Below are 9260 nucleotides of genomic sequence, written 5' to 3' on the forward strand. Positions count from 1 at the left end.
TAAGACATATTTTGCGCTCTTAGAAAGCCCTTTAATGTATCCCAAAGTACCTGGCGAGAGATTTTTTGTTTTGGTTTTTTCCACAATCCTTGCAATCTTGGCTTTTTCACTGTGCCTGTTATAAGTGTGTGTTCATATGTTTTCATTGGTTAAATTTAATTTTTAAAAAAATATCTCTCAGGAAAAAAAGAGTGTGGATTGTTATCTTTTGCCCTCTTCTTTACATGAGATTTAAAACTATTGATAATGGGTTTTAAAGAAGCTCTAACACTCAGATCCTATCAGCCTCACACTGTGTTTCTATTTGCTTTAGTCTTATTTGGTCTTGATAATCTGTCTTCACGGGAAAAAGTTTTTTGTTTGCTTTTAATTTTGGGGGAGGGGAGGGGTGCATGTTTAAACATTGTACAGTCCAAAGTTTTATAGGTTTTGGAAATTTAAAAAAAACAAAAAACATTTCTGTTATTTTTAACATCTGATATTTTATGACAAGAAATCAGAAACTTTTTGTCATTGAGCTAAACTGTTGCCCCAAAAAGCATCTCTGAATGAACAATACAACAAACTCTGAAGCTAATGGGCAACAGTAGTAGAAGGCCACACTGAGTGCCACGACACGAGGCTATAGTTTGCACAAGACTTGGACAACAGAAGAGAGTGAAAATGTTACCTGCAGAGCACAATCAGCTGTATCCTTCAGACAGTAGAGTTAGAATTTGATTTGGTATAGACAGAATGTAAGCATGGATCTTATGGAGGGCCAGGAGTGACAAAATGAATTAATTAATTACACCGTTAAATAATTAATTAAATGTGTGAATAATTCATTACAATTGGAATTAATTCCTGGTGATTTTAACATCTATGTTTGCTGTGAGACTGGAACAGTAGTACAGGGAGTGCAGAATTATTAGGCAAGTTGTATTTTTGAGGAATAATGTTATTATTGAACACCAACCATGTTCTCAATGAACCCAAAAAACTCATTAATATCAAAGCTGAATGTTTTTGGAAGTAGTTTTTAGTTTGTTTTTACTTTTAGCTATTTTAGGGGGATATCTGTGTGTGCAGGTGACTATTACTGTGCATAATTATTAGGCAACTTAACAAAAAACAAATATATACCCATTTCAATTATTTATTTTTACCAGTGAAACCAATATAACATCTCCACATTCACAAATATACATTTCTGACATTCAAAAACAAAACAAAAACAAATCAGCGACCAATATAGCCACCTTTCTTTGCAAGGACACTCAAAAGCCTGCCATCCATGGATTCTGTCAGTGTTTTGATCTGTTCACCATCAACATTGCGTGCAGCAGCAACCACAGCCTCCCAGACACTGTTCAGAGAGGTGTACTGTTTTCCCTCCTTGTAAATCTCACATTTGATGATGGACCACAGGTTCTCAATGGGGTTCAGATCAGGTGAACAAGGAGGCCATGTCATTAGTTTTTCTTCTTTTATACCCTTTCTTGCCAGCCACGCTGTGGAGTACTTGGACGCGTGTGATGGAGCATTGTCCTGCATGGAAATCATGTTTTTCTTGAAGGATGCAGACTTCTTCCTGTACCACTGCTTGAAGAAGGTGTCTTCCAGAAACTGGCAGTAGGACTGGGAGTTGAGCTTGACTCCATCCTCAACCCGAAAAGGCCCCACAAGCTCATCTTTGGTGATACCAGCCCAAACCAGTACTCCACCTCCACCTTGCTGGCGTCTGAGTCGGACTGGAGCTCTCTGCCCTTTACCAATCCAGCCACGGGCCCATCCATCTGGCCCATCAAGACTCACTCTCATTTCATCAGTCCATAAAACCTTAGAAAAACCAGTCTTGAGATATTTCTTGGCCCAGTCTTGACGTCTCAGCTTGTGTGTCTTGTTCAGTGGTGGTCGTCTTTCAGCCTTTCTTACCTTGGCCATGTCTCTGAGTATTGCACACCTTGTGCTTTTGGGCACTCCAGTGATGTTGCAGCTCTGAAATATGGCCAAACTGGTGGCAAGTGGCATCTTGGCAGCTGCACGCTTGACTTTTCTCAGTTCATGGGCAGTTATTTTGCGCCTTGGTTTTTCCACACGCTTCTTGCGACCCTGTTGACTATTTTGAATGAAACGCTTGATTGTTCGATGATCACGCTTCAGAAGCTTTGCAATTTTGAGACTGCTGCATCCCTCTGCAAGATATCTCACTATTTTTGACTTTTCTGAGCCTGTCAAGTCCTTCTTTTGACCCATTTTGCCAAAGGAAAGGACGTTGCCTAATAATTATGCACACCTGATATAGGGTGTTGATGTCATTAGACCACACCCCTTCTCATTACAGAGATGCACATCACCTAATATGCTTAATTGGTAGTAGGCTTTCGAGCCTATACAGCTTGGAGTCAGACAACATGCATGAAGAGGATGATGTGGACAAAATACTAATTTGCCTAATAATTCTGCACTCCCTGTATTGACACTTTTAATCTCACTCAGTGGGTGAGTGATCCAAGTCATGAAAAAGGTCACACACTCAATCTGGTGCTGTCATATGGTCTGGATGTTTGTATTATGGAAATCAAGCATTGTGGGATATCGGATCATTTCCCAGTGATGTTTAATATTGCAGTGTGTAATGCTGAGTTGAACAGCGAGGGACCTGAGTGTTAGTTGCACATGATAAATTCACTGACCGCTGCTCACTTTTCCTCTGCTTTTACTAACTCTGTCCTCTTTGATGCCAACCTTAGTGCAGAACTAGCGTCTTTGGGCATCCTATGTGACTGCTTATCAAAATATCAGAAGATTGTTAAAGCCACAAAATCTGCATTCCTGTCCAGCATAATTTCTAGCAAAGTCACAAGTCCCGAGTTCTTTTTAATAACTTACCTTCTGCATTCAGGGTGAAGTTCTTTGTAACAGGCACTGCATGTGAGCCTTTTCCCAGAGTCCCTGAGCACTGCCTGGAGGCAGAAAACACCTGACAGCGAGAAGGTCATGTCCTGACTTTTTTGTGGCTCAACAGAACACTGTGGTTCAGTGGCTTAGGATGTGGAGCGACTGGATCCTTGTTGTACCAAATTATCTCAACATCCTGAGGGTAGTAGCAGTTTGCTTCACACTTGTGAAGAGTGTTAACTGATAATTAAAAGATCAGGATGATCTCCAATTGATTCCAACTGATAACAAAATCAATTAAAACAATCAATATTCCAAAACAAACACAAAAACAAACACCAGTTAACTTTATAGCTGTTTCCTGATATCAGAAATCAATTTAAAGGGAAATCAGAATACAAAACCAATCAGCAGTTAATACTATAGGTATTACCTACAATATTATATGATTCCATCCATCCATCCATTCGCTTCTACTTGTCCTTTTCAGGGTCGCGTGGGGCGCAGGAGCCTATCCCAGCTGTCATAGGGCGAGAAGCGGGGTACACCCTGGACAGGTCGCCAGTCTGTCGCAGGGCTAACACACAGGGACAAACAACCATTTGCGCTCACATTCACTCGCACATTCACACCTATGGGCAATTTGGATTAACCAATTAACCTATCCCCACTAACTGCATGTCTTTGGACGGTGGAGCCGGAGTGAACCCACGCAAACACGGGGAGAACATGCAAACTCCACACAGAAAGACCCCAGCCTGATGGTGCAATTGAACTCAGGACCTTTTTGCTGTGCAGTACCAGTGCTAACCACCGTGCCACCATGCCGCCCCAATTTATGACCATTATATGACTCGTGGTTAAAACACTTGTACCCTCTGTTTGGGTACCTCAGTGTAACCTTTCACATGTTTTGGTTTCTGTCACTGCTGCAGCTCATGTGTGTCCCCAGAAACACTTTATCGTCACAATTTATTTATTTAATTTTAGTTCTTACAGTTTTTTTTCTATTTCTGATGTTTTTTGTGTGCTTTTGCCACATTATTTTTCTTTGCTGGTGTTTTCTTATATTGCAGTATGCATCCTACATCACATTAAAGACAAACCTGGTGGCACGCAGTCAGACGGCCTTTTTTTTTTTTCGTTAGTTGCTTGATGCCCTATCCAGAAACTGTTATCTGTTATCATATACAAAGCTGGATTTTTACAATTCCTGTGTGTACTTCAGGTGTCTGGTAGTGAAGAGATGATAGCAACTGTGGAGTTTATAAACTCCTTCAGCTTTAACCTGGAGAACATCCACATTCGCATGGAAGGACCTGGGATGTTGGAGCCAAAGTCCAGGTATTACAGGTGAGTGATGATGAACAACTGTTTGTATAGCACATTTATATAGGCCTATATAAATGTGCTATACAAAAATGTGTTGTGTAGCTGCAGTTTTTCAGCTCTTTAGCTTCAGCACTGCTGATATTTCTTTCAAATGCTGCAGAGATAGCAATAAAATGAATAGCTAGTTGCTAGATTACATATTTTAAAAAGATTTGGCTTTTGAGTAAATGACAACAGGAGGTTTGACTTTATGATATATGGTAAAATTATCTTTTTGACCCTTTGACAACCTGAATAATCCTTAGCTCTAAAATAAGCACATTTAAATAAATTTAATTTCAAAGCTAAATTGTAATCATTTTTTGGCCACTAGGGGGGAGAATTACTTCCAAGGAAACATATCAAGCCACATTTAACTGTGTGACAAGAAAGATTATCATCCCGTTGGAGCTATTATCTCATCACTCATGTGTTTAACTCTCATTTTAACACAGTTAACATTTTAAACTCCTCTGGAGACAGTTTGCTATGTTCAACAGTTAGTTAATTATGAATTGAATATGTTTTTATATGTGTTTGCATAATGTTACCACAATTGTATTTACATTTCACAGTTTCTATTTGAGTGTTGATCACCCACCTCCTCTTATTTTTCTTTGTACAAGAAAGTGCCAGACAAGCATACAATAAATCTTCTGAAGATGTAAGATACAAATATCAACCAAATAAAAGAATAGAAATGCATAATCATGTGACGTGCCTTCAGTGTGTGTTTGTACATACATGTCATATTTCTTCATATTTCATATACTTCGTATATAAACAGCTTCTGTTGGCATAATTCTTACAGCTTTCAGAACAAGATTAAAATAACATATAATTTAACACCTAAGAAATTTAACACTGAAAAAAAAAAGTCAACACTACATTAAATATAATTGCTTGTAGTATGAAAAGTGCATTGTCTTCTTGTAAGAGAAACCTACCACATAGGTACCCAACAGGGAAATTTAGTTTTGTGTGCAAAACTTCTTAAATATTTAGTGTAAACTATGATAAAGTTTCTGGGTCCTTTACAAATGTAACTTTTCCACACACTTCCAGTTACTACATAAATCTTTATGTAGTTAGAAATATAACTTTAATATTGTTCTTTTTGGACCTTCATTTTTCCACAGTAGAAAATACTTTTCCCTTAATCTCCTTTGAATGTGATGAGGTAGTCGGGGTATGCTTGGTTGTCATGGAACACAATATACATGGCAGGGTTATCAATTTTGTCCACTGCGCTATCGAAGCGGTTGTGAGGCTGCTGGCTGTTTCGGAGTGGAAGCACCTTCATGGTAGCTTGGCCCTGAGTGAAGACGCCTGTGAGGACTCGGGCGACGAACATTAACCGAGAACCATCAGCAGCTGGCTTGGAGTAGGTGGGCTGGGCTGAGTAGCTGGCGTTTACAGCAAAGTAGGTCCCATGACCGTGTACAGTTGCTGAATGTCGGAAGAAAAAAAAGGAAATTAGTAATAGGTTATCATAGATAAAACATGGTGACTTCCAACATATATTACGTAAGTATTGTAAGTTTGCATTTAATATCCTAAGAGTCCTGTTTGTGTCTATAAATGATGGTTAAATACAACCACATTCAAGACCATAAAATACTTGAAGCAGTCTGCAAATGATCAATCTGTCACCATGTAATGGTGGCAGGGACGTGCAGGGGGGGGGGCTAGAGGGGCTTGAGCACCCGCCCCTTTCCTGATGAGTGCCCAAAGTGCCCTTTTGTTGAGGCAACTTTTAAATTTTTTTTATTTATTTATTTATTTATTTTTATGTGTGTGTGCGTGCGGAGTCCTGTCTGTGCCCCTCAACAATAATATTTAACTATTAATCATAGTTTTGCTAAATAAAAGGATCTGGCTTGCATCAGTCACATGATCACATTTAACCAATGATCGCCCTCGACGGCAGAACGCGCGGGTTACGAGCCGGGAACGAGCTCACAAAGAGCACGCGCATTTTTTGCGGTCCGGAGCTGTAGGAGAAACACAAGTTAACTCAGAGACACAGACTGATGCGACAAACCCAGTAAGTAGGTGTACAGCGTACACTGTAGTGTGTAGCACACAGGAGTATTAGCTTATTACGTACACGTTGGTAAGATGTCTTGTTGCAACTGACGAACTGAAACAAACGAGCGTGCTGTGTGTGCAACAGCGCGACAAACATTACCTGTCCTTTTATTAACTGCACAGGTAGTGCTAGTCATAGCTGCTGGCTACCTGTGTAAGGCTGTCATGGGTCTGTAGCTCTGTCACCGTTTTAGGGAACATATTTAGTTTTAAAGTACGTTTCTGGGCATTTCCTGCCTTTCTGGAGGGATTATATTTCACTAAAAAACGATCTAATATGCATGTCCACATAATAATTATTATAATTATAATATATTAAAAAAACACACGCTGTATTTTAAAGAACATACATTAAGAAGCAGATTATATTAGATTTATATTTTAAATAAGACAAAATTAGGATTTTACAGCAGTAAAATTATTGTATCTCTACAGTTTAAAAATGTAATAAGCTTTGCCCTGCACAGAGTGGATAGTGAAACAAATGGAATCATCATAATGACATTATTTCATATTTATTACTTCCCCCTCCTCATTGCTTTATTATTGTAGCTCTAGTAATAAATAATAATGTAAGGATGCCCATAGTATATACAGTATTCTGAAGAAGGTCTAAAATGTCCCTGTGTGTGCATGTGTGTGTTTTATTTAGATGGATTTAAAAAAATATTACTCATGATATAACATTGTCCAGACATGCCTGGTAAGGACATGAGGAGGAAACAGTAGGAGCTGTGTGAGGCTACTAAAGGCAGTGCTATAACATTTTTCTGTCATCATTTTATTATAGATTAAGTGCAAGAGTTGTTAGGTGTGGATAATTAGATTATAGTTTATTGCAATAGCAAGTTGTGCCTTGTTCTCAGATAGACAGCAAGTGGAGAGTGATATATGAAATGATGGGATGGAAGGAAGAAGAGAAGCAAAGAGTGATTCACAGGCAGAGCCTAAATTATTTCTCAGTTTTTTGTTGCCTTATGGTTCCAAGCGCTGTCACCAATCTTTGCATTTTGTTATTATCTCATGACACTTGTTTAATCAGCTAACATCTCTCCTGTGGACTTTTTAATGTCTACAGTCTCAGATCAACACAGCCCTGCCCTTCCCATATTAGATTCTTGATGAATGTGTGTTGTTGTTATTCAGCATGGTTCAATGTGCCCCTTTTTAACTTTGAGCACCCGCCCCTTTAAACCTCTCTGCACGTCCCTGAATGGTGGACCAATATAGACACAATGTCAGAGTGATCAGAGCGGTAAAGACTTACATGTATATGTAAAACCTTGGTGTATAGGAGGTAATAATTTCTAAGACAAAGTCAACACTAGTGATTCGTTTTGAAGCAACAGAAAAATGTTGTCTTGTTCAGTAACAATTATCACCGTTTTGTCCAGCAAAACTCCTGTTGAATCCAGTTGTCATGATGGAGTGGCAGTTTTCCTGGGTCGTCCCGTGGTACAGAGGTTTCTCCGCTGCTCCTCCCTCGTGTGCGTTCTTATCAGAAATGTGCTTCTTCTGGGCTTCATAGGCGCGCCGCAGGTGAACGTTCTGCAAACGTTCAATCTGACAAGAGAGACCGAAGCCAAAGGATCAAAGAGATGCCAAACAAAGCAGTGTGGATATTAATTACATCTGATGGCTTAGTTCATGTCTTTATGGTGGTAACCATAAACTGAGGCATGTGTTTCAGGTATGAGAAGTTTAGATTACAGCAGTTAATAATTAATGACTTTCTTACTGCAAAACTGAAAACTTTAGAAACTTAAAAATTAAAATAAAAAACACACTTTAGAAACGTGATATTTCTCAGGTAGGGAGTTTGAATTTTTCATAGCATTTCTGAGCAAATATATTGACATCGGTTCAATGGACCACAGAGATATGGTGGCCGGAAACTGCAAATATCCAACATAGATAGATAGATAGATAAATTGATTGATAAAATAAAATATAATGTATTTATTTTTTTAATGTGGCAATTAATTTGTTGACAGAATGTGACTGATTTCTGTTTCCTTTAATTTCCTGTTTTTCTTTTATGATTTCGATTTTTTATATACATTTACTGAATAAATGTATTAAATCAATTCATGTCTTACATGTGGACACAAAAAGAAGAGCAGGTATGTGATGATGTTGCAGTTGCCATGGGTTACAAGACATCATTTCTTTACATAGGAAAAAATAGTTCCTAGGGAAAAATGTTTTCAATTTTTTTTTTTTTAATATTCATTTATTATTTTTTTAATATTTATGCATTTTACAGGTTAGATAAAATAATAGGAAATTAAACACTATTTATTTATGTTTAAATAAAAATAAATAAATAGTATTTATAGTAAGTCAGTTAAAAATAAAAAATATCTATTTTTTACACCCTTTATGTTATCGAAATATGTAATTAATGACCACATGCACTGTTGATATAAAGTCTGGTGCAGTTAATATTTTAATTAGCTTCTTTCCCTGAATGTTAACATGTATCATGATAGCTGACCAGTTAAGCAGACCACATTACAGCCAGTAATGCTCACTAGTTTGCACTGTAACCACACAATCAACTTTTTCAGCTTGTATGCATGTACTTGTGTATATATGTACTTGTACTTGTGCAGGAAAAGCCACCCACCTTCATCACAGTTTTGGGGACAGTTCGTTTGAAAGCCTCCTTCACTGTGTGATACTCTGCAGAAGAAGTCTCCAGAGAAACCACCTTCATAGTCTCATTGGCAGCCATGGGGTCCCAGTACAGAGGGAAAGTAAAGTCTGAAAAAGACAACATGTTTGTTATATCTTATTAACTCAGGTAACTATTGGTTTGGCATAGGAATGCATTTCCTGTTTTCTGTGACTTTAGTGCTTGCTTTCTTTAACTGATGATAAGTTTGTTAAAGCCCTTTTCTATTCCCATTCTG

This window comes from Rhamphochromis sp. 'chilingali' (assembly GCF_963969265.1).
Source record: "Rhamphochromis sp. 'chilingali' genome assembly, chromosome: 1".
NCBI lineage: Eukaryota > Metazoa > Chordata > Actinopteri > Cichliformes > Cichlidae > Rhamphochromis > Rhamphochromis sp. 'chilingali'.